Source organism: Xiphophorus couchianus, chromosome 8, assembly GCF_001444195.1.
Source record: "Xiphophorus couchianus chromosome 8, X_couchianus-1.0, whole genome shotgun sequence".
Classification (NCBI taxonomy): Eukaryota; Metazoa; Chordata; class Actinopteri; order Cyprinodontiformes; family Poeciliidae; genus Xiphophorus; species Xiphophorus couchianus.
The window spans coordinates 9621212-9647715 of record NC_040235.1 but is presented as its reverse complement, the minus strand read 5'-3'; the positions used below and the strand labels follow the sequence as shown (position 1 = coordinate 9647715).

General features: G+C 37.9%; 1 protein-coding gene across 4 annotated transcripts in view; it reads right to left on the bottom strand.

Annotated features, from left to right (window-relative positions):
• Window positions 1–26504, bottom strand: part of sh2d3ca (SH2 domain containing 3Ca) — a 57329-nt gene that overhangs the window by 15273 nt on the left and 15552 nt on the right. The window lies entirely within an intron of this gene.

Below are 26504 nucleotides of genomic sequence, written 5' to 3'. Positions count from 1 at the left end.
AATGACCCTTTTATGTACAGCGTGTTTTTTGCACTGCTGCACAAGTGTCCGCGTGTGATACGAGACACAAACACACAATCTTATCACCGTCAGGTTGCTGAGAGGCAAAATTATTAACTTCCTCCTCTCCTCTCGCCCCTCTTCTCTCCTATAATCCTCTGGAGAGGATGGAGGAATATCACCACAGAGGCGAGGTCTCCCAGATTAGATTCAAGGTGTGTGTGAGTGGGTCTGTGTGAAGGTGAGAACAGGCCAATAAAAAACAGACGGGTCAAGTGTGCCGTTATTGCTTTTTCCCCATCTCTGTAGAAACCCAAGAGGTACCTGGAATGGAACTGATGCTCAACAGTGGAGTCAATGTGTGTGTGAGTGTGTGGGGGTGCACATATATGTCTATGTGAAGGATTATGAGGTAAATTGAACTGTCAACATGGCTCTATTTATGACAGGTTTCATGAAATAGGCTGACATTAAAGGGGAAACAGTGATGGAGACCAGCAAACAATAGACAATAAAAGGTGACACAACAGGCATCTGTATTCTAATATGTGAAGGCAACAAAACACTCACTAAATCCTTTAGAAAAAATACTGTAGTGCAGTTCAACATCTATGAGGTGTTGTTTCTACAACGGCACGGCTGGTACCCAAGTATTTGAAATGCTCGAGTGTTTTTCTTCACAACCTTTGACTTTACAGAACAAGGTTTTGGGTCAAGCAGGCTTAAAAGTTATTGACCTTTGAAAAGGTCCAGATTCAAAGGTTGGCTCATGATATACAAAGTCACATTTTCTCTGCATCTGTACATTTAAATCTTCAAAGTTACATCTTCAGCTTGTGAATTTGTTCTTTACCTGCAAATGTATCAATCTAGGTGCAAATTTATTCATTTTCTGGCAGATTTAGGTGTAAAGTAATCATGTTTTTGCTGTATAGAAGTAACATTTTCAAGTGGTCCGGCCAAAGCCCCAGATTGAATAACAGTGAAAATGTTCAGCAAATCCAAGAAGAGTTTGGAAATGCTGTCTTACTATCACTTGCTAAACATGTTCTTTAAACATATTTAAAGAAAATGTAAATAAAATTTAAAATGTGATCACCAGTTCGCAATATTTTAGTAAGTCATTTAATAAATGCCTGTATCATTACATTTTTTATGAAAAAGAAACATTTTAACTCAGTGAAAATGATTTTTAATCTAGATCTGGTAAGGGTGTGAATAATTTTGAGCTAAACTTTAATATCAAAAGAAATATACAAGTTAGTATTGCTAATATTAGCTATTCTGGATCCTAGAAAGAACAGTAAGATACTTTCATCTGTTTTCCAATTTGCCATTAGATTGCATTCAATTTAGGTGTGTTATCACTCCCAGATCAGTTACTTTGAGACAAATTGGATCTAAAGTTGTAGGGAGAAGCAGAAGATGATGATGATCAAGGACAGTTCTTAAATGCTTTGAAAGAGAGTAAAACATATCTTTTAGAAGAATATATTACCTCCTCGCAAAAGTGGAACAACGGGAATAAGTAGAGTGGGAGTCAGTGACAATGACTAATGTGATGTTTTTATTGCAGTTACAAAGATGGAGAGGATACCCTTTACTATCCTGACTGCTTAGTCTCAATTCTCAAGGTGCATGTACTTCCCTTTTTACTTCTAAGAGTAGATCTTCCTCTGCCACATTTATTAGATTGTCTTTACCATGTCCAAAGATTTGTTTTTCAATAATTGTGTGTGGCAAGCTTTTGCCACACACAATTATTTTCAGTGTGTGGCAAAAGCTTTTTTAACTTTACCAAATGGTGGAAAAGAGCAACTGGTCATTATGGTTAAAAGTTGTGAAAACAAAACAGTGGGGTGGAAGATTTTTCACCCCTTCACTATTTCATTTATTTAAATTCTGGTCATTTCTGATTTGACAATTATGAACAAAAAAGAAGAACCATTAAAGACACATTTCACACCATAGCAACAGCTAAAGAAATTTTCTATAATTTATTTTATATTTAATAGTCTACTGTAATGAAATATTTCTTAAATAAACATGATTGTCAGAAGGTAATTTGATTTAATCAGGGACAATCTGTCATAAAAATAACCAAAACCAACAGGATCAGAGTAAATATAAAGTTTTTAGAAAATATTACACTTAAATTAGAATATTTGACATGCAAATACTGTTATGATTACTTGTCTCCACAATACATCAGTATATACGTATATAAAAGCTCAAGGAACACCACAGACTTTTACGTACACTCTTATGGCTGTTATGTATATTTTGAACACGACCAGAAAAGCTTCAAAGTTGAATATTATTTCACTTTCAAACACAAATATTAAAGTTTTTATTGTCATTGCATGCAACAGTTCACTCATTCACTGGCCTTTTCTTGTTGATGAGTTGCACCAGACAAGGGAATGAGCACAATTCATTAAGAGAATATGTAAGAGTTGCAAGAATAGATTCAGTAACACAATATCCCTAAAGCGCAGTTAGAAGTATCATGGTGAGACACAGAAAACGGTTAAATTAGGAGCAGACATGAAAACAGGCAAGAGGAAAACAGGCGCATGAGCACAGCAGGAACTCTCCTCTACAGAGACATGAATAAAGTCAACATAAAGACAAGACATCAAACATTCAGGAGGACACAGAGGCAGACAGACAGACAGACAACAGAAACTCATTAATGTAGACAGAGAGGCAGACATGGAGGAAGACAGGTAGCCCATTAGCAGATGAGAGGGAGTTTAGGCAATTTAGCAGCTGATGCAGGACTTTTTTTCCCTAGGGAGGGTGAATGGAGTGAAAGGGATTGGTGTGTGTGTGCGCGCACAATAACAATGTGTTTTGGTGTGCATCTTTTGATGCATCTCTGTGTGTATGCATGTCTGTGAGATCTACAAAGATAAATCTGGTATTTCTAGGGCACATGAGAGAAAACACCAACAGGTAACAACAAGCGACAACAGAGAGAGTCAGAAACTATGACCGGAGGTTTAGCAGGTCAGCACACGTGTGAAAATGAGTTAAAGATAACATAGTGTGATCCATCACCTAATTTACACCAACATTCACTTTAGACTACTGTTCTCACTGCAGGCCAATTACACGGTTTCGTCTCAGGGCTTTTACACTTCCACCAAGTGAAAATTGACATCACTATCACTCAAAATCATGAAGTAAAAAAAAACACAAAAAAAAACGGAACCACCTAAACAGAAAATAAATGAAAGGGATGATAATGGGGAGAAATTCAAAATATATGCACATATTTATGCATATATTACACAGCCTTCTTGATATGGTGTATGTGTGTCTTACTCTGGTTCTTTGAATTTGTTTTGTGTGTCTCTCTCAGAACTGATTATAAGCTCTGTCCAGTTTGCATACTCTCTGCCGGCACAAAATGAAATATTATAATTAGGAATGTCCAAATCCAGTTTGAAATATCAGGATCAAACTCGATCAAAGCATTTTTAAAGGTTAGTTCCAGGGTCTTTGAGAAGATCGCCACTGTCAATCAGCTGTTTACGTCAGCCAAAACGCATTTCTGCTTATAGAGAAATGAAAATATCAATAATAGGTACAAAATACAGAAGCTACTTACAAACCATTAAAGCTATTATTTCTGTCATAGATAATATACACTTCCACATATTAGCCTGACATGAATAACACTACATTTTTTTTAACTGAATAACTCTAGCCTCCTAAGTAAGAACAGCAGCATGTGTTCCTGAGAGAACAGGGAACAAAGATTGGCTCTGCATTGTTATAGAAGAAAACCATTTCTGTATTAACAAAAATTATTTTAAAAATTGTTTATTTTCAAGTACTCTTTTAGGTTGTTGCATATGTAGTTTTAGGTTTTTTCTATTCTTGCAACAACAAGAAAAAAAAATTGACCTGATTTTACCTATCAACTCAGAGTATAAGTATCAGATATCTGTTATTTAATGTCTTTGATTATGTTTGTCAGCCCCCCAGTGAGACATGTTAATTATGTCTTAACACACCTACATAATGTAAGCAGTTATGTAGGTTGTTGTTTTTTTTTTTTAAAGTTTTTTCAAAGTACTTTTGTGTGCCTCTCTCAGAACTGCACTGTGGGAAGTACACATTATTCTGTCTAATTAGGGTTCTTCTCTAATAGAAATATTTTATTTTCTATGTCTCTCACACCAAAGGTTATCAATAAGTCATATCACAGCAGTGAGAAAACATGCTAACATTACCCTAGAATATTAAGAAACTATGACACAAGAAAACAATGCTAGCAAGAATGTCTCTTGAAAACTAACTACATGTGTCAAATAAGGTATGTTAGCAGAAACAAATGAAAACTGCGTGTAACGTAGGTGACAACGTCAGAACATTACAAGAGTATTTTTAAAACTAGCTAACATTGCAGATCATGACTCCTTGCACAGAAACTCCACTTCGGGCTAAACTTCTGTAGATGTGAAGAATTTGATGAACGTGATGTTAATTTTTTTGTTGTTTGAAAATATGAAAGATACATTTTACAAATTGCATAAACTAACTTTTTTGAGTTGAGTTGTTCAGATTTCTTTTAAAATAAAAAACTATAAAAACTTATGTTGCATTAAATGAAAATGCAACATAAGTTGCATTTCCATTTATTAATTTGTTCCCCTTGTATAGAAATGTAAGCAACAAAAAAATATTATCCGTACTGCAGTGAGGAGCTGTTTAAAGGCAAAGGATGTAAGTAGGAATTATTGTTATTACCTTAAGTCACCTAAAGCATTTTGTGAAACTGTCTACTGTGCGGTGTGGAAATGAATGGAATTTTTTTGGACAGAGAAGCACTATTAAGAAATAGTTCAACAATATAATGACAGAAATGGTTGATTTCAAAACCATTTCAAAAGGTTTGCTCGGTTTGGTGACATTAATTTGAAAAATAAGTCTTGCATACGTACCCTGCGAAACAGTGCAGCAATTTATAAAATAAAGTAGTTTATTTCAAAATCTCAATGCAAGAGCAAAATAGCAAGAGAATAACAAAAGCCAGGCAAATCTTGGGTGTGAAGGCATGAGTAATAAATGAAATGGAAAGTGTTTGATGACAAATTTAAAAACCTGCAGTAAAGAAGGAAAGCACCTGGCATTTACAAGCGAGTATTGAAAGTAAAAAATAAGGAATGCATTCCAACAGGAACAGCACCAAACAAAGGAGAAGAATGCACTCCAAACAGACGGCTGTGCTCGGTTTTAAGCTCGCGTCAAAATGTTGGGTCTTTCTTCTTTGGCTGGCGTCAGAAGGCTGGGTCTTTCTTCTTTGGCTGGGCGGACAGCCTCTAACCCCGTTGTCAGGGTAACACTCTGAACCATGGTGGTGTTAGTGGTGGTGGGCTGTTCCCACCTCCTGCACACACACACACACACAAAATCTCAAACGGGCTTTAAAGCAAATGGTTCAGATTTCAGAGAACCTTCCTTCACGTTTATCTTTCTCCTTCTCATCACTTCACCCCTCTTCATCCAGATGTCTCCTTTTTTCTTCTGATGATAGGGTCACGGATTACTGGTAGAAAAAAACCGTGAATCCTCATATTTTCCATTGCAGCCACAAACACAGTGGCTGTACACCTTTATGAAGGTTTATGTTTACATCTATGTTAAAAATCACTCCTTTCCAGATAGTTGTAATCTCTGTGTTGTGGCCTCCAGTCTAATTTCTACTCTTAAATTCACCGCCATTGTCATAGCTGCACATCAAGTTACGTGGTCAGTGCTTTATCCATTGAAGGGGATTGCCTGTAACATTAGATCTCTTTATTGTTCTTGGCAAGATGACATGCAGTGGGATGCAAAACAAATTCAGCTTTTATTGATGCAATTAAAGCAGCTTCTATCACACACTTAAGTGTAAGTATGATAAAGTATGAGTTGAACCAGATAACCTCAAAAGTGAGCCAAATAGCTAAACTACGACCTCTTTTGATAACAGAAGAGTGCGTAAAAATAAATGTAAGTGCGGCAAGCTCTCACTAGTCTTACCCCTTAAAACTCTTTCGTACGCGACACATTTCTTCTAAAAAAAAGAGGTATTGAATGCCACGGTCATCTTTAAGTCTTTACTGAACTTAAAAGAAAATAAAAATAACAAACAGATTCAAAACAAATAAAAAGTGACGGTCAAAAGACTGTGTTACTCTCAAGGTGCCAGACTTCTACAACGAGCAAGTACTTTCATCTTTCATAAACTAATTAGTCAATAACCAATCAAAAGGCACAATGTAATGAGCTTAAGCATAAAACAATTACAGATGCTTATCTTTTTCAAATAGCAGAGTAAAACATTAAACTCATGTAAACACAAAATGACATTTTGTATTAAGTTCTAAAAATGTATATATGGTTCCTACAATAAAGTTATGATAAAATGAAAATCAATATATTTTTTTTATCGATGCAGAGTTGTTGTTTTTTTCAAAACTAGCTGAATCATCTTTAAGTTCTTCTTAAAGTATTTAGTGCAAATATCTTTACGCAGTAAAATTCTGACATAAGGTTTTTATACTGTGAGAAGATCATGGTCTGATATCACATGAGCCGAGTTGCTAACACGGTCGCAGAGCATTTAAAAACCTCAGCACTTCCACCGGACCGGTTTGGCAGTATTACCTGACCTACTGTCTCCCTACATCCACTGAGATGTGGAAGGACAGTCGGTCTCCTTCAGCCAGATACATAAAAGAACCAACATCACAACTGAGCAAATATTGGTGTTAAAATAATAATGAATAATATTGCTAAATAACAAAGTAAAACTATAATCTGACAATGTTAAGTGGTTCCTCTTTTTCTTTGTTTATGTAAAATGAGTTGGAGGGGTTTTCACAGAGCGTCCCCCACATTTTGAAGTAGTCTGTCAGCTGAGCAGATGCAGATTATAAAAAATTCATTGCTTCCCATGATCTCATGTGAAAACACTTCAGGAAAATGAAAATGTAACCAAACAAGAAAAGAGTGAAGTGATAATATAATCCGAACTGTTCAAAAACCCGGTAGATGCACACCAACCTTCCTAGCCTTGTCACTAAACCTGGGATATGGAAAACTTGACATATGAGAAAAAAAAAGGTACTCCACCCTGTTTGTCCATGTGAAGAAACTCTCATTATGATTGAGATATTTCTGGCACTGGAAAAGACAGATAAAAGTGACAGCTCATGAGTCATTTGATCACTGCGTATCAGGAAGCAAACTGGTTTATTTGCGGGGAAGGAGTGAGGACTACTGGTACACACTCAAGAGTATGAGAGTGATAACAGTGACCTTCTGCTGTCATTAAGAATGAGCGTCTCCTTCATGTACGTTCACGCAGAGCATCCACCCCTGGAGGCAGTTGGATGCTGATGTATTATATCACTATATGCACACAAACACGCATATACAAAGCACTGCTGTAAGCTGTCAATCAGCCTGGTATCACTGAGACCCCCTGTACTGACTGACAGCTGGTGGACAGGATATGACATACACCCACACCCCCACTGAGACTGCAGGAAGCCCCTGTTTCAAAATTACATTAATCTCTTATAGTTCACCTTCGTTTGCCCCAGTCTGTCTAGTCAATGTATTCTAGAAGCCCTTAAAGGTAGAAAGCAACAGCAACAATGCAAGTCAACAAGGTGGTGGTGTAGGTGAGAGAAGGAGAAAAACTCTAGTAACAATAAACCTCCAACAATCAGAGGAAAGGGCACAAGCTACTGTGTAGTCTGACAGAAACAACCCCGGGGAAAAGAGTCTTCAATTCACAATCTTCTCTTTCTAAAGTTTAATTGCTGTGATATTTGCAAGTGAGCCTGAGCAATCAATATTCCTGTCAACTCCCTGTCTTTTCTCTAATCTAAACTCTAGTTTGAAACTATTATCCTCGAGATACTGACTGAAAATGGCTTTTCAGGATCTCTCTAGGTAGCAATAGCTTTAAAGTTCCAATATGAAAGTAGCAGATTTAGGTTTTCTTCAAACACAGAAGGAAAAGAAGTTGTTGCCTCTGGAGAGCTACTCTGGCTGGTCAATTTCAGTCCCTCCTTCTCTGTGTCCGCCTCCTTCCTTATCACTACATATAAAGCCCGGGTTTGTCTCTTTGAATTTGACCTGGAGCCTGAAGAACTTAAATATTTCATTGTTCTCCCAGGACTCAGCAGAGTGTTCTTGAGGAAGACACGACCAAGTGGACAGGCTTCATTCAAATTGCCTGATCAAATCATGCAAGTGCACATGCATCATGGGTAATCTGTCATTGCTGCTTCCAGGATCCTCAGTACCCAAAACCCATGCATGCTGCTACTACAGTCTCACCAAGGACGGTTTGTGCTTATCATGTTCCATCACCAATAATAGGAATTGCACTGCATTGTTGAGATACTTCCGTAAACATCTCTAAGACTCTTTAGAGACTATTCTCCTTCTGACTGATTTTCTATGCCTTATGCCTTAGCAGAATAAAATGAAAATGTATTCTTTGTGTACCTGTTAACGTCACAATCTCAACAGTACTTATGAAGTTTGCTTAAAATAATGGTGAAATAATCATGATATTTTAGTAATTTATGTAATTTTTCAAGCAGGCTAAGTAATGATATATTTATTTACTCTAGCAATAAGTAAAAATTGTTAAATAAGCAACAGCTTTGAAAGACAATATTGATGATAAATCCAGGATTTCTGAAGCTGATAATTGAATGTTGGAATATTAAAGTTGAGAACCTTGGTCAGTCCTATAATTTATGTGTTTTATTTGCTTGAACCAGTGTATAATCACAATAGCGTAAAAGGTTCGGGAAAGAATAAATTCTATTCTATTCTTAAACTGTAAGGGTGTTGGGACAGGATTTTTTGCAGCTTTGAAAACCAAACCTCCTGAAAGCCTAAACAGATTTTCTCCTTTAAGAATGTTAACAGGGTCACATATTTTCTCTTCACTGAGTCAGATGCATTATAGGCTTAGTAACATAACTTAGACTCTGACCTGAATGGTGTTTTTATGGGGCCTTTCGTCAACACGGTCATCGTAAATATTTCCACTTTTAACAATGCCAAAACTCTTACATCTTAATTACATAGCAAAAAAAAAAAAGGAAACACAAGAAAACTGCATTTGACCAAGAGAACACATGAGCCTCTCTCCATATTCATCATTCAGGCTTTAATGTCTGATTTTCTTCAATGATTTACTTGTTCACCTGCTTTTGTTTTTTTCAGTTTTAAATCTTACTAAAGGTTTACTTCTCTTCCTTTTCTCTTCCTCCATCAGAAATCCACCAGCTGAGGAACATCTATCAACACTTTGATGAGAAAACCATTACTGAGAGTGAAACATAAGTGTGTGCATTATGGGTGTAGCTGTCATCATGGTAGAAGATGTATGATGACGATCCACTGCCTGAAGGGCTAAATGCCCTCTGTGTGCCTGCTTTGTATTAGTCTTATTTGTTTACAATCAGCATCATGCAGGCATCCACAATGCCTGACACTGTGGTGATTGAACTCTTTTCCTTTTGGGCTCATTTATTTTGGTGACTTTAAATCTGTTCAGTTTGCTCATGAGAGCAGATTCAGGCTCAGTGAGAAGGAAAATGGGAAGTTTTGGGGGCAGGGGGAGTTACAAAAACAGGAAAAAAAAAAAAAATTGGTTCATAGAAACTTTTCATCAGACTCAGACACAAAAAAAACATAGAAACATCGAAAGCTTTAATGAGGTTGGGCTTGTAATTATGACTGCTCTTATTTCCCTGGGCTCTGAGCCCATGGTCTATGTGCTAAGCAGGTCTATAGGCGCCACATCTCCTCTCTGTCGAACACACAAACACAACGTTGACGGAAGTAAACATACATTTCCCCAAAGCCTCCGCACAGACACAGCTTCCTGTTTTAAACCAACACTACACAACAAGCAAATACACAAAGAGAAAGCCTGTGTGCAAACAAGATGGAGCACACACAAATACCTGCCAACAAGCAAGATGACAGTGTTTTTATTTTGCTGCACGCATATAGTTATTAAAAAAAAAAAGCATCAAGCATGCCCCGCATAAGATGCAGTGGATGATCAGAGGTTACACACATTTAATTAAATGTTACTCTGGATGAGATTAGATGATATCGTAAATCAGATTAGTCTAATACATCTGCTAATAACACATGGAGCCACACACATTGAGTTGTTATGATTGGAGAACGTGTTTGCAAATTAATAGGATTAACATGGTGGTCTTCACAAGTACTGGGACTTGTGGTAAAGATGTGTAAAAAGCTTTAAAAAGATAGTTTGATCTACGTAGTGATCTACTTCCTTGAGTCGTCAGTTAATTAATTACTTAATTGCACACTAAAAATACAAAATAAATAAATCAAACCTTTACATTATATCACTTAAAGGAATTGCTCTGATTGTTTAGCATTTAGGCTAACAACAAAAGCTTGCAGCGATGGGGTACAGCTTTTTGGCTGCAAAAATGGTCAAAGTGGTAAAACTGGTATAAAAGTTTGGGCATAATGAAAAGAATTCCTAGAAATGTGAAAATGGACAAAATCTTTATTTCCTTTTATTTCCTTAAAATCATCATGAAAATAATCTGCACAAACTGCTTGTATTGAAAAAGAACATGCATGTTATCAGACCTACTGGAAGAGCAGAAAAATATCCAGATCATCACATAGATAAGGTTCAAAACACTCAAATTATCACACATCAACCGAGACAAGAGGGAGTATTTGCAAACAGCTTTAAAGACTGCTTATTGACGCCACACCTATTGATGCTGTTGCCATGGTTAGTCATTATTCTACATGCCCCAGCTGGTGTCTCCCTGAGGAAGAAAAATGTTTGGGTGTGTGCACGAGTGTGAGAAAGAGAGAGAGGTTAATGCGCCCTATGTGTGCATTGCTCCGTCATGTGCAGTGAAGTGTACCGAAGAGGAAAACATAGCTGGTTGGAGGCAGTTATCATGGACTCCTATTGTATGATCTGTACATATAGTATTTTCCTTGAGTCGTCAGTTTTTCTCATGGAGAAGTGGTTGGCCAAGTAAATCCCTGACTCTGAAACAATGCTCATTTAAGCAACTACATTTAGAAAAGCAATGGACCAATAAGCAACATCATGCTGCCTAAAGATGGGAGAATTTTATGTTCGGATGAGATCAAAATTAAATATTCCCACCTAAATGCAAATCACAATGGTGGTGGAAAACTAGCACTGCACATTAGCCTGATCACACCACCACTACTTTGAGAGATAGGGGTGGCGGCATCACGGTTTGGGAAAGCTTTTTCTTCCACAAGAACAAGGAAGACGGTTGAGGAATATGGTAATGTGGAAAGAGCTAAATACAGAGACAATCCTGGAATAAACAATGTTACATGGTGGAAAAACATTATGAAATGATTTCAATTAAAGCATGTTCAAGTCTCAGAATGCCCTAGTCAAAGTCTAAACCGAAATCTAATTGGTAATCTGTAGAATGACTTAAAAATTGATATTGAAAGATGCTCTCTGTCCAATTTGGTAAAGCTTGAGGTATTTTGGAGAAAAGAATGGGGAAGACTTATTTTTACATCTGCCACATTAGTAGAAACTAATGAAAAATATAATATTTAATATAAAAGGTGGTTGTATAAGTTTTGACTGGAAGAGGCCAAATCCAAATGGAAGTCACACTTTTCCAATTTTAATATGTAAAAAGGGATTTATATCCTGTTTTATTTTGCTATCACTTCATAATTATGCACTTTGTTGCGCTGGTCTATTACATACAAACCTAACAGAACAGGTCCTATTTATTACACATTTGTTCTGTTACAAGTACAGCAATTACCGGTCATGTTCTCAGCTCTGTATACTTTCACCTCAAACCTTCGCCCTTTAATTTTCTTCAAACCCAGATTAAATATCTGGTTCCTTCGAATAGTGACGCATTTTCTTTAAATGCTGCCATTAAACTCTACGCTCAGCAAACGATGGAGCTTAGTGTACAACAACTGAAGAAACCAGGCGTGAAAAGAAACAATGCAATCTGCAAGGAGATTTGTCAACCTCATTCAAGTCAACCCCTTAGAATTGTGGGAGGTTTACTTATTACTTTAATTTGTAGTTATGGTAAAAAAACAGCACTCTGCTAGTATGGTTGTGTGTATTTGCAGCACATGTGCCAATAAAACAAGATGGTAAACTTCTGTGTGGTAAAGTATAATTCACCGGTAGCAGGAACAACAGCAAAACTTCAAACTGACTTTAAATTTTCTTAAACTCATATTCAGACCCAACTCATAGTTCTTAACCCCAGCCGACTCCCTCATCCATCTTTTCCGACTTGGCCAGAACTCTGAGTAATCAGAGAGAGATATCGAGAATGAAGGATTTGCCGTTCAATATATTTCTTCCTACTTCATTGTGCAGCTCATACTTCACCTCACCATCTCGTTGTGCTGCAATTTATAGACGGCTCAAAGTGTACACCCAAGTCTGACTCATCCGCTGGCTTTCTTTGACATCACTGCTTTATTTTCCACCTCTCCTCTAGTCAGGTTCCTCCATCTACTATCCTTTAGGCAAACACTGCTGCCTTCTCCTGCCTCCTGAGAGGCTCGGCTTTGATCCTTTCCCTGAACCTGTCGGTTTTGTTTTTCCCACACATCTCTTTCTATGACACATACGGGAGAGAAAACAAGCTGAGGTAGGTCAGTGGTCCCATTTCCTCTCTCCGAAAAACATCTGGACCAGCATGTCTAAAATTTTCGTACCTCTCTTCAACTAATTCCTTAACTTTTTATCTAACTCTGTTATCTCCTTTCTCCCCCTATGTTCCATCCTTTCTATTTCCTGTCTCCTCACACTAACTCTGCATCCCTTCCCTCCCTCCAGCCCATCATCTCTCCACAGCACATCATATCATCCTTCTCTCTGGGTATCTTCCTTTTCCGATCCACTCAGCCAGGATGTTGGTGTGTAAACATCAGCATGTGAATTTGTTTTGATATCATGCAACAGAAAGAAGCATCTTACTGTTCCATCAGCAAATAAGAAACGGGATGCAGAAGAGAATAAGTCAGAAAAGACAGAGCTGGTGTTCTCTGAAAATATCTCTACTCCTTCCATCTAACCTTTTACACAGCATGCATCTTAAATCTATTGCAGCTTACTTATAAAAAATGAAATGGTACAATTTTCTCCCTTTTTAAGTAGAGTATAACTGATTTATAATGTAACATTCTTTTCAGACAAGCATGGTTGCCCATTTATCCGACGGTAACTGAATGTGTCTGCAGGGCTGTATCTGAGTTTGGCTTATGAGCTACTTTTCATTAGCATTTATGAATTACATCATTAGTGCTCTTTTGTTTTCCTTATCATTGTTATGAAAAATATCTAAGCCAGAAGCATGACTGAAGTTCAACTAACCTGAGGCAGATGAAGTAATATATCTGATGGTGTTCTCTTCTTTTTAAATGTTGTCGTTTTATGCCAGATTTAACATATTCTAAACATTTCAGATTTTGTCTCATCAGTCTGCAGAATATTTTCCCAAAAGTCTTGTGGAATATAGTTGTTATTTTTTTCTTTTTTTGCAAATTAGAGCTGAGTCCTTGTGCTTTTTTTGGAACTCTCTGCTTTGAATGTGGCTCTTGTTTTTTTGTGATTGCAGGATGAGTTACTGATGCGCTCTTGTAGTTATTTTGGCAGGCCTGCTAATTCTGAGAAGGTTCACCAGCGATTCAAGGTTCCTTTATTTGTTGATAATGGGTCTATGTTTTGTTTTCTGGATTCCCAAAGAACCAGAATGACAGACGTGTTTAAGAATTCCTAGAGATTGAGGCATATGTAGTTTCTGAGATCTTTAATGCTACTCTGTGTTAACAGACATACTCTGTTTAAATTATTTCTTGACTCTGTGGCAGTAAACAAGCCAAGGAGATATTAATTTAGAAAAAACAACAAAAAAAAACAGTAAAAGCCCTTCAGTAAAATCAACTAATTTGTTGCATTTGTCGCAAAGATATTCATTTCTAAATGTACATGAAAATTTTAGTATTCTTCTATGAAACTGACAGTTTTAAGTGACCTTAAGTTTTAGATCTCCTCCACTCCATGTACAGAGTACTTTCTCGTTATCTTTAATTGAGAAAGAGTCTGGTAGTGTCTATGACAACTGGAACCAGCTGGTGTAACTCAAAGATGCTCTGGGGTAATTTATTCGCTCAGCTGGAAATTTACATCTAACCTTTAATTATTGCTTCAGATAAAAACTTGTGAAAGGTGAGGAAGAGGTTCTGTTTTCACCTTTAAAATAGAATCAATATAAAATATGACTACAGTATGTATAGTAAAAATTAAGTCTGGTCACATAAAATGTATTTTTCCTTAATTCTTTTTCTCCAGATTCTTCCCTGAAGCAGGTGCCACCCTGTCTGCCTCTCTGGTTCAGGCCATTAATAGCCAATTTTCTGCCTATTGGGGGTAAAAGGTCATCACCTTGATGGATTGAAGGTCTCAGGACTTATCAATGTAACCCCACCACACACAAACACACATTTCTACGCTGAGGTTTGGACATGCAGTGAGGCATTAAAATGTGACATGTGCACACATATTGCATATACACACACACACATACATTTGTCATTTCCCATTTAACCAGAGCCATTACTGTCCACACCAGGGTCATCTATCTCAACAGTGACAGGTGTGAAGGGAAAACCACAAATTCGAAATGGCTTTCTCCAATGCAGTTAAAGAGGATGGGGACAAAAAGGGGAGGAAGCAGCAGCTGAGGGGCCCAGCAGTAGAAAACAAAATTAGGAAAGATGAGGGCTGGTGATGGGGGACAGTCGGTCATTATTTATTTACCAAATCTAACAACACTGATGATGTACTGCTGGGCTATTAATCATAAATATTTCTCTTTTGCATTTTATGATCCATCATCTTGTTAGATAAGAGCAGCTTCCAAGAAGAGGGGTAAAAAAATTGCTCAGCAAAAGTCAAATGAGGAAATTCTTAGAGGCATCTACAATTCAGCTTCAATTTTCACTCTCTTCAGCACTTTGACTTTTTTTGTTTCACCGGTGGCCTTGGCCAAGAGCTGCATCCTTGTTACCAAGGATAGAGACACATATGGTGACACAGCATCTAATTAATCATTAATTAATCAATGAGTGACAGCAAAGGATTAATCATCTTTGTAAGTTGAAACTCTGCCAACATGCAAACAAACACTGCTGCAGCTTTTAATGATTAAGTCACCTTTTTATACTGTCTTTTTCCTTTGGTCACAATGTTTATGATGAAAAGCGCCTTCAGTTGGGAACTAAAGGATTAAGATCAACTTGAAACCTGAAACAAAGACCAAATGGGATCAAATGGTTTTAGAAAAGCAAACTGCCTCCAATTAACAGACACTTCATTTGGCATCTGCTGGACTTGAGAGATTTGTACTGCCATTAAAATGTAATACATATGTGATTTTGAATTCAAGGTGACTAATTTGCAGTTGTTTAAAAGAGGACATGCCTTGTTATCCAAGGTTCAGTTTGATAAGTGAGTAACTGAAAAAATATCTCAGTTTAATTTTTCTATCTGGGGAACTTTTCTTTGAATAAACAAACACAAACAAAGCCGTTAAAATGGCATTTTACATTTTACAGACTGTACATAAAGTACAAAAAGTAAGCCATCAGCTCATTTTGAAACTTAAATCTTAAATTGTCTTAATTAAGAGTAGAAATACTAATAAATATTGAACAATTGAGAGGCTCAAGAAATTTAAACAAAAGGGCAAAAGATTAAGGAAAAGTGAGAAAATAACAGACTTGGAGATTAACACATGCAAGCAAAAGAGGAGAATTATAAACAAGAATTATAAACACATAAAAGAGAGGAAACAGAGTGATGCTGATGGACAGTAAGAAAATCTTTGATCCCTTAGGTAGACGATGGATGCATATCAATCAGTTAAATCTCTCTGTGACAACACACACACGCACGCAGACAGGCTTCCTCGTTAACCCGGCCAGCAGAAAGAAGCACACCCAACAGCTGAGCTGCTATTGGCCAGAAATGATGTCATCTCTTCCTGGAGGTTGAGCAGTGAGCCGTACAATTGGCTGGCTGAGAGACACAGTAGGAAAGTCCTGCTGAGGTATCAGTTCCATTCATACAGAAGCAGCAATGAAGCATGTTTTGTGTGTATGCAGGCGTGCGTGCGTGTGTGTGTGTGTGTGTGCTTGTTTGTGCACGTGACCACTCCCCGCTGAGACATACAGAAGGAGCCATTAGGGCTGCGTCCATCATTCGGAGGTCCAGGCATTACCTGCTGGGATATTCCCTAATGGTCTCTCCTTCTGTCTCTCACACACACACACACACACACACGCACCCCCACCCCTCCGCACACGCCCACACACACACACACAGGAATTTCACAACAGTGCACCCCTTCAGATGTGCACGCACACAGCTGATGGGGGGTTGGGAGATGGGTGTTGTCTCTTGGTTGTTACCAAGCTGTTGTCATGGCGATGCAGATGGAGCTTTTCCTGCAAGCCGGGACCCTCACTTTGCAACATACACACACATGCACACCCCCGCCAACACACACACTTTGCAACAAACCACAGCCTTTTTCATTAATGCTTGCCTTGGCACACCTTTTAGGAGATGCAGCTGCTTTCTAGGTGGAACAGGAAGTCGACATTGTGGGGGGTGTCTGCGTGTGTGTGTCAAGGTGGGAGAGTGTAAACAGTCCCAGGAGAGCCACTAGACACATCCGCTAAGAGATGCTCATGAGAAATTAGCCTGTGGTCACCTGTTAGTGTGCTGCATGTTCACCCACATCCATCCATCCCGCATCTGCACGTTGTGTCTTCCACCTGCCTTCATTTTACCGGGGCTGCACCTTTAACCTCAGCTCAATGCTCCATATTTAGAGTATGATGTCAGATGTGACCCAGCTCTGCCTCGCTAACTCCGTCACTTCAATCGGAAATCTAAAATGAGCACCGCAGATACATACAGAACCAGATAATATCCTCTGAAAGCCACTTAACCAATCACAAGGATGTGCTTCTTCAAGTCTTGATATAGAAAATAAAAGTCTTGCAGGAGGAAGCTTTCTGCCTGTGCCTTGTCCATTACTCTCTTCTCTCTGGAAGCTTCTTTATTACACTCAGGAAACATAATGACAGCTATCTACCACTCAATCGACACAGAACCCCCATCTGTTTCTCTATGTTTAAACTAATCACTGTCACTAAAAGGCTGTCGCCATGCGCATGCATGAACTGCAGTGTCCAAGCTGCATGAATTCAGTTTTATTGGCAGAAGCATTAATCTTAGCTAATCTAATTTGAATGTAATTATGCGCAACAAAGCTATCACATTTCAGTCAATATGATCAGCTTAATCTCTAATCTGTGTCTGTATCTGATTCAAATAACGACTTCAGTCTGGTGTATTAAACACCACAAGATCTTATCAGAACCTTCACAAGAATGATAATCTAATTCAGTGTTTACATCTATGTGCTGAGCTTATACCTGTATTTGAGCTGAAACCTTTTTAGAAATTGGTTAAAATGCTTTAAAATTAAGTAGATATAATAATTAAAGAGGGTTCAGCCATAAATGTTTCATACATGCATACATGTAGCATGTTTCAGGCCCTGTCCGCATACATGACAAAGTTTCAGTCCCAGGAGTAAAGTGGGTGTGGGAATGGGACAAAATTAAGCAAGCGTGTGCAAGTGTGTTCAATGCCATTTTCAGCTGCTCACTGCAAATCACCCTGAGAGGCTTTAACAGCCTCCGGGTCTTTTCATAAAGCAAAATGGTGCATTAAAAACCCCACAGAGGTCCACGGCCTTCAGTAACTCAAACACACTTACCCCAGTGGGATTTATTAGAATCTCAGGAATGCTGGCATGTTGAGAGGGGAAACATAAAACTGAGAAAATGTCCCTGAAAAGATGGTCTTTGTCCCAAATTTTAATCCTTAAGAAGTAAGAGATGATTATCTATATATTCTGGGTTCAGAGCATCTGAACTTAACCCATAGTTTCATTAATAGCTTTTTTTCTCCATATCTATAGAAAGTACTCATTGTCCAACGCAGGGGTATCCGAAGTCGGTCCTCGAGGGCCGGCATCCTGCCTGCTTTAGTTCTCTCCCTGGTTTAACGCACCTGGATCAAATGATGGCTTGTTAGAAGGCCTATGAAGAGCACTGACATGCTGAAAAGGTTGTTGGTATTACCAGGAAGAAAACTAAAACATGCAGGATGCCGGCCCTCGAGGACCGACTTTGGGCACTACAACGCATCTATAAGTTTTTGGTTTTTGTTTGACTCCTTTCTTGTTCTCTTGATGCTCTGCCGTTCACAACAGAAGATTTCTTTTATATTAAAAGGAAGTGGTTCTTTCCCACTGCCTCCATATACATGTTTTGGTTTGATTAGAACTGTATTCTGCTGGAGTAATTAAGATTAGGTAAACTTTTGGAAGCGTTATGCAAAGTGCCTTGAGATTTGTTGTAAATTGGTGCTATGCAGATAAGCAGGATCAAAACAGAATTACCCCTTTTACATCTTAATTATATGGCAGGTGGCATTTTTTAGACTTTTGTCTTTTTGTATCATTTCAAGCAGGAGGACTAACGTTGTGTTCAAACAATAAGCATCAGAAGCGTGACAGCCCAGCGCCCCATGCTGGAATGCCTATTTGTTTCATTTGGGAGAACTAAGCCTTTAAACTCGCCGGCAGCCTTATGTCCAATATCCTCTGTGTTCTGCGCAGGTCTGGAGAGGTCAAAGATGAAGAGAGCAAACAATTGGCAACCTCCTGCTTCAAATCCCCACACCACGCCAAACTGGCTCTCAGCTGCGCCTCGCCCAGCATGTGTGAGCATGCTGCGTGTGTATGTGTGTGTGTAGGCATTCTGAATCCACGGCTGTGTCATTTCTTTAGAGGGAGTCTGGTGGAGAGACTTCAGAGGATTCTTTCTCACACACAGAGTTTGCAGTAGTTTGAGTCAGTTCTGAGAGTCTAGTGGCGAAACAGAGATCAGAGACAAATCCTATCATTCATGAGTCATCGTTAAAAGATGTGAATGAATGTGGGACATAAAAAACAACCTAAGAGCTTTTTTTTAAACCAATTTTACCATGCTTTGTGTTTATTTGAATTATCTATGTATTTTGCCATAAGCCAAAATCCACACTATAAAACCAAGATTTAAAAATCTAATAGAATAATATGAACCCTGACACAGGCCACTGCAATAAACGTTCAAGAAATGTTGCCATCGGTAGATGATCTTGAGTCAAATCTCATCTCAAACTACCATGCATCAATGCTTTCTTGAATGTAATCTCTCCTGCACCAGCTTCCGTTTTAAGAGTCTAACCTGTGATTAAATGCACAGGAGCATTCTCCACAGGTTTATGTTCTTGTGTTCTTCTTGATAGAGCTTTCGTCTATCATGCAGAAGGGAGAAGATGATTACACGAAGCACTGAGCTGGAAAGCTCCGTGATCCTCGCCTGCAGCTAGAAGCCACAATATGAAGAGACCATTTTTGCATTTTCTCTTGTTTAAGTGGCAAGCGGGTGATGCATTTTGCTGGACTATCTGGTCTACCCTCAGATGACGCACTGAGGGATTTATTTAAACTCCTCATTTAACGCCATCTCCTCGCTGACCTAAAGACTAATCTCATTCAAAGCTGAGATTTCAATCTGTTCAATTCCCTTTGCAAACAAGTCAGACGTTGCTTATAAGAGACTCAGTGAGCCATACGTCAACATTATCTGCTAATTCCCATTTTATACATTAACAAATGAAAAACATATCTTTGCCTTTTTAGAGTAACCTTTTCTTGTAGTAAATTGAAGCCAAAGACCCAATTACCTTTCAGTGGTTTAACTTCCAAAGTCAATATAAGGGGTTAAAAGGAGCCTGAAAGCAAAATCTGAAAGAGACAAACAAGTGCTGCACAATGAATTACCAGTGGACTCGTTAGCATTCTCCTATATGGAACTCGATATTTCCTGTATTGGTTTCCAATAAAAACCTTCCAGCAAAAATGCATTAGATTTTTCCTTTAATATTCCATTGCATCATATTAGCATTTTCATCTTTATTATATCGACTCAGTAGACTGATTTGAGTGTGAAGAGGGCATGCCTGATAAAAGTTTGAAGACTTAGTTTAGTGAAGGAAACATCAAACCCTTTAATGTTTAACTCAGGAAATTATCAGAGAAGCACTTGGAGGTACTGTGTTTGAAACTGAAACCCAGAGGATTCATTTGGGCTTTCTTTATGCTTAACAATTGCTGGCTCTGTAAAAACTACATCAACTAGAGCTTTTAAGTGTTCAACCAGCCCATACTTCCAAGTATTGTCTATTGTCTATAGTATTGTCTATAAATGAATGTACTCCTTATGTGTGATTTATGTATTGTTCATCAGGATTTATGCAACTTTCAACAAGTTTCTCTTAAGGCTTTTCAGCAGGTTTTTAAGACCTTTGTTATCAAATTAAACCAAGTATTACGTAAAAAAAAGTTTACCAAATAACTTAAACAACTGTATAAGCCATAAAATACATATAGCCTTGACAACTTAAGTTGTGTTTAAATGAGTAAAGTGCTCTTGCACAGGTTACATTTCTTCACTTCTGCCAGTATACAGTAAACCTAATCATTGCTACTAATAGCAGATTTTCATTAAATCTCCATTTTTAAGCCCAACCTACTCAAATATATTTTTTGTTCATGACAAAGGAACAAGTTCTGTATAACATAATACAAACATTGTTATTTTAATTACCTAGGCATGAAATAAAGCAGTTTAAACATGTTTACAGTATAAAAAACATTAACATACTATAAAAAAAATAAAATAGGGATCAGTTCCTTGTGACTGTCATGTGTTAAAATGGTTAAAATCAACTTATGGTATCTGTTCTTGAACAAAATTTGATACTTTCCAGACCAATACTGTCTAGCATTTGCACCAATCATGACTGATTTCTTTAGGAAGCAAAAACAAAAGTGAAGATATACTGCTGTAAGCCCAAAACCTCACCAAGGAGAGATCAGTGTGGATGGCAAAGTAGAGCATCTGTTTTGGAAACAGAGAAGAAGGGAATCTTTTTGTCTCCTGCAAAGTGATTCTGTATACCACATGAGCTCAGACTTCATTGTCAGAGCTGACTGGCAAGTGACATTGGCGTATACGGTTATTCAGGGGAACTTTGACTCAGTTTTGGAAACAAACTTTTATCACCAATGGAATGTGACAACAATGAAAGTTTTTCAAGTCAAAAGGAGAGTCTCACCAGCTCTGAACATTTTAATACAAAACTGAATGGAAGTGATGTTGGCATGAAAGGAGACTGTTTACAGAAAAGGTTTAAATATGTATGCAGCTTTGGGGAATTTCACTTTGTTCTTGCTTTCACAGAGTCAAAAACTAATAAATTCCTCAGGACAAGCCTTTTCTTTATGCATCACGTCTCATCGTCTGATCTTATATCAAATGGCAGTATTTGCATGAACAGGATCAAAGAAAATACCCATGATCCCAAAGGCATTGGGAAATGTGCAAAATTAAGCAAGTAAACAAAGAGGGGTTGACTCGGGAGGGGCACGTTTTTCCACGTTTTGTTTGACTTGACGCCGACTGGCTCACACTAATTTCAGGAAATCTTTGCTCGAAGGGGATCACAAAAGTTTAAATGTGTCAAAAACGTAACATAAAAAATCTGCTCAATTACAGAGGCTTAAACCAAGCACTCTCTTTAACTAATGCCAAAACAATAATCTCTGAAAATAGCCATTACAAACCAGTAAGTAACATTCTGGAGAATCAGACACATGTCATTATAAATATATAAAACACACTCGTATACAGTTGACACACACACAAAACCCACAGACTTTTTGCTCCTCATTAGTGCCCAAACTATCACAGCGCTTTAATGAGAATATGGAGTCGGGAACAAGGCAATTTCTAGCGTGCACGCGCAGACATACGCCCAGACAAACACACACACACATGCATACACAGCTGCCCTTCACACTACGAGCCTGCAGGGTATGACAGGCGGGCACGCCAAAAGAGGATTTGCAGTGAAAAGCTTTGGGGAGGAGAGGGAGAGAGAGAGATAGGAGGAGTGGAGAAGAGGGGATTACATGGTGAATATTTCAGTACTAAAACATACCAATCGGTTTGGACTCCCCTTTCTGGCACGGACTGACACACACAAACAGCATTAGGATTGCCGTATCTCATACGGTCAACTACACACAGACGAGACAGTAAGTGGGGTGATGGGTAAAGCTAATTCCAAACACCAACCACCCCCTCTGTGGGACATGACTGATGAACTGATGTACAGCCTACTGGGACAGAACTCAGGACCAAAACCAACTTAAATCTTGCTACTCTTTTAAAGTTTTATTTCAGCAAACATGCAAGCTGTGCGAATTTTTTTGACCTCAAAACTAATAAATCTAAGGTAAACACGATGAAATACTTTAGAGATAATAAAAGAAATCCTATAGGCAACCTAGAAACAGTGCAGAGTTTAATTTTGTGTTATTAAATTGTGAAGGAGGTATGGAAAAGATATACAGAAGAGATTTCAATGTAATAAAGTTCACCACTTCAATATGTAGGAAAGATTTATTACAGAGCATCTGGAAAAAAAATAGCTTCATGCAATAAGGAATCCTTCAGGTTCCCATACATTGATCAAATTCAATGTTTATAGGTTTCCTTTTAAAAACCAATTAATTCATCAGTTCTTAGGTAAACTTTTTCAATAACCAAAATTGCTTAATAAATACATTAAGAGATGTCATTGTTTCTCCCAAAACACAACGGAAACCATCTTGTGGTTATGTTTAAGCCAACAAAGCTTCTTTAACTAAACTGTCGCATTCAGGCATAAGAGCAACTAAGCTTAGACCTTTAGTAAACCAAAAAGTCACAAAACATACAGAAAACAAGCTAACGTTAGCATTGCCACTTTGGCAAACTGAAAAGTCTTTTACAAACCAAACAACAATTAGCTAAGTTTAGCATTATCACTTTAGCAAACCAAACTTTCACAAACAAAAGTCAAAAGTCAAACATCAATCAACTCATGCTATGGTGTAAGCTTCTAATAAGTCTCCCTGGAAAAAATCATATCCAAATGAACAATTTAACTGAGCCTTGCTAATCCAAAGCATGCATTTGAATGAAATAAGAATTCAAAATGACAAAAAACAGTTAGACTGTGATATAAAGCACCACACTATTCATCAGTGCTGTAAGCCTTCGCAAGCAGAAACCTGCATTACAATGCAAGGGACTGGATGGCAGAGGAGTGCCATGTTGCAAGGTTGGAGGTCACAGCAACATTCTAGATAAAGTGGGACTGCAGGAACGCCAAAGGACACAAGGACCGGCTGCTGGCTGGAATGACGACAGCCAAAAGCTGGTCAGGTCAGCAGGGAATCAGCCTCAAACACTGAGAGGCACAGAGATGGGAGGGGGAGGTAAAGGAAGGTAGATGCTATAGAGGGGGAAAACAAAAGATTAATTTAAAAAACAATCAAAGCAGAAGAGGCCATCATTCTGTGCGTGCCGATGCATTTTTTTTTAATGCATTTGTGAATGTGTGTATGTGTCGGTGTCTGGGGGCTTCTTGAGAGGGACCCACTTACATGCTTGAAGCACTGCAGACACATTTGTTAAGCTGCATATTATTCTGCATGTGAACATATACAGGGTTTTGTGTGTTCACAGTCAGCACACTGCAGTCTAGACCAAGGGATCAAGTGTAATCTCTCCACTGACACAGCTGATGAACTTAGGTCATAGACCACTGTCACCATGTCAAAAGCATTTTTTCCAGAAGGCAACAGCAAAACAATGTGGCCTCCTTGTTGAATTCAAAAATTTGTCTTTTTAAAAATGAAGGTATTACAAGTGATTCTCGTGACATTTTAATTCATTTTTGGTCATTTTTTTTCTTTATCAACGTTGATCTGATTGGTACGATTGCCATGAGAGGCTACAATGATTTGCCTTGAAAGATTTGAGAAAAAAAGAAAAGAAAAAGTTGTACATGGTTCTTTTTCACATCACTAATGGACATTCAAGCAGCAGGACCCAGCGGGGGCAAAAACAGACTGCAGTTGTTAATGATGCAGAGTGATGCTGAGTAATTACTCTCACTGTTACTCACCAGGTCAATATAAACCTTTCAGTTTTCAAAATGGAGATACACCTTTAGCATCTCATCTCAAGCAATTTTAATAGGCATTTTTCATATTTTGTGAATATATAATAGGATATTTCTGTGTGGTAATTATGTGGCATAGCCTAAACTGGTAAAAGTGGGAAAAAAAACATGAAATGAGTACTGCACTGCTTTAAGTGTTTCAAATTAGCTATACCAGAAATTAGAACAAAAACCTTCAACTTTCTACTTTATCTGCAGTTCACTTTCAAGCTGGAAGGAAACATTAAAGCACTGTGCCCAATAAAAATGCAAATCTAGCTGGATCATTTTGGGTCAATATGGAAAACCTGTCTGTGGTAACATAATACTGCTACAGAAATACACTGCAAACAAAGATGAAGACGTGACGCATACACTTGAAGATGATTGGAGTTAAGATAATTGTGGTGTTGGACTAACTCTAGCCTCATATATTTAGTCTTTTTTATGGTTTGGGAGTAACACAGCAACATGTTGCCAACTACTCCAACAGATCTGAGTTTTTATCTGAACCAAGCCAGCACATAAACTTGGTGTGGAACTTTATTGACCAAAACATGGTACAGAACTCAAAAAGCAGCAGCCATAAATCAGTGTCAAACTTGTCCTCCACAGTCATACATCCAAATGAATGAAGCACCATTCCTCCTTCTTACTTAAGATGACTTTACAGATGGCTAAATAAAATCCTTAGGAATCATTTCTTGGACATGCAAATTATAAACTTGTTATTACAATGGTTATTATGTTTACTGACATCGTGACAAGGCATTGCAAAAAAAAAAAAAAGTGACAACACACAGGGGCAAAACTTTAACAATCCTGCAAAATACTGCTAAGCATTTAACTGAAACAAAATAAATGAATTCATTTAAAATCCCAGCAGTCAAGCAAATAAGGCAGTCCTATGTATAAGTTGCAGAACTGAAGTAAAATAGACAAAAACACAGTAAGAAGATTTTATATGAAGTACTCCTGACCAGGTACAGAGTAGTACTGTGATTGACTGTTGTTTCTTCCCTGTACAAAATCACTCAGCAACACATAGCTACAATAAATAATCTTTATCTCTTTTTTTTTTAGTTCTCACAGAAAGTACTTGTAGCTCAGTGCCCTGGGTTATTGATTGAGCTAATATTCACATTACCTTTCAGTAGTCCTGGTCGAGTGTTCATCAAAAATGTTGCTTGTCAAATCTTTTTCCTGCATAGAGCCATTGATGGAGCAATTGCAGTCATTTACGACTGTACATGCGCTCTCTTCTTTCTTACAGAAAGTATTCCTGGCCAGGTGTTCATGTGTCTGGCTGTGTTTCTTTCTTTGAATCATTTAGGGATTTACTGCTGCCATTAGCTATGCATACACTCCGTGATGCACTTTACCATAGAAGTGCTCCTGGATCAGTGCTTATGTGTTTAGTTGTGTCTCTTTCTTGAACAGACTTATTGTCTCAATCTAATTGGCTGGGCCTCCTCACATATCAAAGTTGAATAGTAATAACTTTAACTGCATTGTGTTATAATTTGGACTGAATTGGACATTGATTTGATCTCAGTGCGACTATATGGGTTTGGGTTATAGTGGAAGAAATCTAACAGAGATACGATTCATCCACTTTGACTGTCAATAAGAAATAAAGACTGTCTACTCCTATTTCACCACTTAAATAGAAGCAACAAAGTTAAAGCTTCTCCGTGTAGAAAGTGTTTGGGTTATATGGTTCCCTGCATTGTGCCCGACAGGCCTATTTAATTAGAATGAAAAGCCGAGTAAATATTAGTCTTTAGACAGCATCACACTATTTATAAACACAACCAAGTTAGAGTGAATTAAAGCAATTTATTTTCCTATCCCAGAAACGCTCCCACTTAACTCTTAACTATTCAGTGACTTGTAATTAAATCCTGCCTCACACACACATAGCTCTACCGCAAGCACCCCTACAGAGGAACACCATGACAGATTTAATTAAAATAAGTTCAATAGTTTGAGTTTCTAAATAAAAGCAGACGTGTCAAAAAAGAAAAAGGGAAAAAAAAGTTGAAACAAGAGGCAGAAAACCCAGACAAAGACAGTGACAAAATGTTCTTAAACAAGGTGGAACATGTCAAAACCCAACATCAGAATTAATTATTTGCTCTGCAGAGCTTTCTATAATCTTTTTTGTTCAGAAAAGTAAGAAATG